Source organism: Portunus trituberculatus, chromosome 5 (genome assembly GCF_017591435.1).
Source record: "Portunus trituberculatus isolate SZX2019 chromosome 5, ASM1759143v1, whole genome shotgun sequence".
Taxonomy (NCBI): domain Eukaryota; kingdom Metazoa; phylum Arthropoda; class Malacostraca; order Decapoda; family Portunidae; genus Portunus; species Portunus trituberculatus.
This window is the reverse complement of record NC_059259.1, coordinates 7,674,796-7,679,795: the sequence shown is the minus strand read 5'-3', so window position 1 is coordinate 7,679,795 and position 5,000 is coordinate 7,674,796. Positions and strand designations below refer to the sequence as shown.

The window sequence follows — 5,000 nt, the reverse complement described above, 5'->3', positions numbered from 1 at the left end:
ACAACAACAACAATAATAATAATAATAATAATAATAATAATAATGACCCAACACACCTGCGTGATGTTTATAGTTCACAAGTAGTTTTATTTACCTGATTTTTTGAACAGGTGTGTTGGCCTGACTACACATTGCTATATCATTTCCAAACACACACACACACACACACACACACACACACACACACACACACACACACACACACACACACACACACACACACACACACACACACACACACACACACACATATTTTTAGGTATGAACATGCTCCTTTAACAAACTCTCTCTCTCTCTCTCTCTCTCTCTCTCTCTCTCTCTCTCTCTCTCTCTCTCTCTCTCTCTCTCTCTCTCTCCACTTTTGAATACATTGTTCTCTACATCTATAGCACTTGTCTATATTATTTTTCCCTCTCTGTAGTCTGGTATGATTCTCTCTTTCTCTCTTTTTCTCTCCCCGTGTGTTTTAAAAATGGTGCAAAAGAGAGGGAGGGCAAAAAAATGTATATATGTTGAAAGTGTAAACGGGGAAACTATTTTTGTCAAACTCTGGAAGTGTCTGCAAATTATTACCTTGATTCCTTACCTGTCCTTAACCCTTTCACCTGTTACCTGTGTGTTCATTCAGAGTAATGGACAGGTGTGTATCTTACGTGTCTGTCTGTCTGTCTGTCTGTCTTAACCCCATCAGAACCATGTCGCATTTCCATATTCATTCTGCTAACTATTTGGTGATTTTATACAGCTTTAGAGACTTATGTTGGGGATTAAAATAGTGATGACTGTGGCTATTAATCATCTGACCTCCTTAGACCCTTCCTAATGTCAATAAAATCGTCCAGTCATGCCAAGGTGTGGTAAAAATGTGTCGCAGTACTGAAGAGGTTGAAATAGTCAGGAGGCCGCCGTGGTGCAGTGGAACCATGCGTGCTTTGGGGTCCGAGGGGTCTCCAAGCGCACGGGTTCGAATCCTGTCCACGGTCCGAGTGTAGGTTGGGCTTCCTCACTTGCGGCAACGTTTTCCTAGCGGGTGGGCTTTGAGATAGGAGGTACCACAAAAAAGTATCCCCTTTACCCATAAATTCCCGTGAAAAGCCCACATGGTATAAGAAAAATAGTGAGAAATACAGAAAAAATACAGTTAATAGTTGACTTCTCTGTATCCCCACCTGTATTATTGTCTCTCCTTGAATTTTACCTGTATTGAGTTATCCTTACCTTTATTTCCTCTCTGGTACTGTATTTTTATCTCTTTCCTTTTCTCTCTCTCTCTCTCTCTCTTATTGGGAATTTCAGTTTTTTTTTTCCCGTCCAATTAAAACGGTAAAAGTCAATTATAGATTTTATTGTAGCGAAACAAATAATTAATAACGTGTTTACCTGTCTGGGGCGTTATTGTGTTTGTTTTGTTGTTGTTGTTGTTGTTGTTGTTCTTGGTGGTGGTGGTGGTGGTGGTGGTTTTGTTGTTGTTGTTGTTGTTGTTGTTTGTTGTTGGTGGTGGTCTTGTTATATATGGAAATAGTGTTGTTGCTTTTGTTTTTTGGTAATTTTTGTTGTTCTTGTTGTTGTTGTTGTGGTCGTTATTATTATTATTAGTGTTGTTGTTTTTAGTGTCATAGACGTTGTTGTTGTTGTTGTTGTTGTTGTTGTCGCTGTTTCTGTTGCTATTACTGCTGTTGTTGCTATTGTTTTTGTTGTTGGTGGTGGTGGTGTTGGTGGTGGTGGTGGTGGTGGTGGTGTTGCTAATGGTGATGGTAATGGTCCTGCTATTGTTGTTATTGTTTTTGTTGTTAGTAGTGGTGGTGGTGGTGGTGGTGGTGGTGGTAGTCGTGGTGATGATAGCAGTGGTAGTGGTGTTGTTATTGTTTTTGCTGAGTGCTAGTGGTGGTAGTGGTGGTAGTGGTAGTGTTGGTGGTGGTGGTGTTGGTAGTGGTGGTGGTGGTGCTTTCATTGCGATCGGCATTGCTGTAGTTGTTCTCTTTGGTGTGTGTGTGTGTGTGTCATCACCAACATTGTCTTGAAACAGTGAAGGTACGAGAGACTTAGAACTTAATACTCTTCTCTGTTAATTAATTGAGAGAGAGAGAGAGAGAGAGAGAGAGAGAGAGAGAGAGAGAGAGACTACACAACAGGAACACAGTGTAACAAATACTACACACACCTGAACCAATTAGTATCATATTTCGAACCGTGAGTGAAATATACATATGAAGCCTCGAATTCAGTTTTGAACCCTTCCCCCCCTTTCTATACTATGAGGCTTGGAACAAACACGGATATTTACTACCGGGATAGTGTGTTAATACCCTGACGTGGGGTGTAAATTGTGTGTGTGTGTGTGTGTGTGTGTGTGTGTGTGTGACGGCAAACAAGGCAATGGATATAACGTAAAGTGTAAGGTAGAAATGTGTGTGTTTTTTTTATATTTTTTATTACGTAAATGGAGAACGAATAAAGTTAAGTAAGAGAGAGAGAGAGAGAGAGAGAGAGAGAGAGAGAGAGAGAGAGTAGAAAAAATGTGTTACTTGGTTAATTCACTTGATTTTTTTTGTTGTCGTGTGTGTGTGTGTGTGTGTGTGTGTGTGTGTGTGTGTGTGTGTGTGTGTGTGTGTCAGAAGCCATTTTTTCCCAGTTAAGTCTTTTATTTGATTATTTTCCAAAGTGATGCTTTTATTTAAGTTTCGTATAATCACTTTTTCACTGTTTCCTCCTTCATTCCTTCTTTCCTTCCCTTTCCTCTTCCTCCTTCTCCTGTACCATTACATTACCTCCTTTGCCCTCATCCTCTTCCTCCTCGTCCTCTTCCTCCTCCTAATGGAAAAAAAACAAGGCAGTATATCCCTTCCTTTCCTCTTTTCCTTTCCTGGTGAAGCAATATTAGGAAAAATGAGGAAATAACAGCTTTTCCCTTTAAAATTATCTTGTCCCTTTAAAAAGATTACCAATTTCTTTGCCGTAGGTTATATTCAAATTTTAACTTTTTTTTTCATATATTTTCCTTTCCTTCTTTGATTTCTTCCTCCTTAAAGAAAAAAAATGTATTATTGTTCCTTCCTTTAGATTATATTTAAATTTTAATATATGTTGTCCTCATATATTTCCTTCCTTCCTTATTCGATTTCTTACTCCTTCAAAAAATATCGTAGTTTTCCCCCCAAAAAAAAGAAAAACAGATAACATTCAAACTTTAACATACTTTTTCCTCATATATTTCCTTCCTTCCCTATCCTTCAAAAATATCGTAGTTTTCCTCCAAATAAACAGATAATTTCAACCCCTAACGTTCATTTCCCACATATCATTGCTGTGGTTTGTGATGCAGTTGTGTTTTTCCTTTCGTCATTGCGTTGCTGCTGTTTTTTGCTGTTGTTTGTGTTGTGTTGTTGTTGTTCTTTCCATCAGATTGTTGTTGTTGTTGTTGTTGTTGTTGTTTGTGATGTTTTTCCTTTCATCAGGGTGCTGTTGGTGTTGTTTGTGTTGTTTGCTGTTGTTTGTGTTGTTGTTCTTCCTTCCATCAGTGTTGTTACTGTTGTTGCTGTTGTTGTTGTTGTTGTTGCTGTTTTTTGCTGTTGTTCGTGATGTTCTTTCTTCTATCAAGGTGTTGTGTGTCGTTATTGCTGTTCTTTATAATAACAGCTGTCCTTCCCTGCTTTCCCTAAGTGGTGGAGCAGTACAGGGAGGTGCAGGTGTTGTTGCTGTTGTTATTGTTGCAGTACTGGGAGGTGAAGGTGTTACTGTTCCTGCTGCTGCTGTTGTTGTTGCTGTTCTTTAGGATACATCTGTCTCTCCCTCCTTTCCCTCAGTGGTGGAGCAGTACTGGGAGGTGCAAGTGTACAACCAATACGTGCTGGAGGGGAACACAGCGGTCCTTCAGTGTAAAGTTCCCTCCTTCGTCAGAGATTTCGTCAGCATCACCTCTTGGACGCAGGGACACACAAACTTCTACCCCTCCCATAATGCAGGTGAGTTGACGTGACAGGTGTGTGTGTGTGTGTGTGTGTGTGTGTGTGTGTGTGTGTGTGTGTGTGTGTGTGTGTGTGTGTGTGTTTTAAGTGACAGGTGTTTTTTTTAGACTTGTTTTGTTCAATTTACAATTTCTACTGTGCCATAACGCAGGTGTGCTCAGGTGACAGGTGTGTTGAAATGACAGATGTGTGTGTGTTTCCAGTGGTGTATATGTCAAGTAATTCATATATTTTCTACATGTGTTTTACTTAGTGTCCAATTTCCACTGTGCCATAATGCAGGTGTGCTCAGGAGACAGGTGTGTGTACGTGTGTGTGTATATAAAGTGACAGGTGTATTTTCTATATTTGTTTTGATTAGTGTCCAATTTCTACAGTGACGTAATGCAGGTGTGTTGAGATTACAGGCGACTTTACTTTACAGGTGTGTGTGTGTGTGTGTGTGTGTGTGTGTGTGTGTGTGTGTGTGTGTGTGTGTGTGTGTGTGTGTGTGTGTGACAGGTGTGTTATGTAATTTTTGCTTACTAGACCAAATTGACGTGTTTGTTGTGTAAGTGTGTATTTGAGATTGACAGGTGTGGGATGACAGGTGTGTGTACCTCTCTGTCTCATTTTGTACATTTCAAAGCAGGTGTGTTTTGATATACAGGTGACTAGAGAGAGAGATGAACTTCAGGTATGTAAATTTATAGAGTAAATATGTGTAAATAATACTTAATAAGAGGACAGGTGTGTGTGAAACAGATGTGGAATGTGTAGGAGCTTGAAAATTGGTACATTAAAGAGAGAGAGAGAGAGAGAGAGAGAGAGAGAGAGAGAGAGAGAAAGTTACTAAGTGCCGCTCCATAAAGATCAAAAAAAGAAAGAGAGAGAAAGTTACAGCGAAGACAATTTTGTAAAAGAGAAGAATATCGCCTCACAACTTTGACTTCCTTCAATATTAAAAGTTTTCCTCGCCTTGTCTTGTAACATTACTAAGCTCGTTGTCTTCCTTGCCTCTTGTCTTCACCCATGCGGAATAAAGAAAGAAAAGAA

The 5,000-nt window shown here is 39.6% G+C and overlaps 1 pseudogene; it reads left to right on the top strand.

Annotated features, from left to right (window-relative positions):
• The window catches only part of LOC123514920, a 205,384-nt pseudogene that overhangs the window by 131,214 nt on the left and 69,170 nt on the right, over nucleotides 1-5,000 (top strand).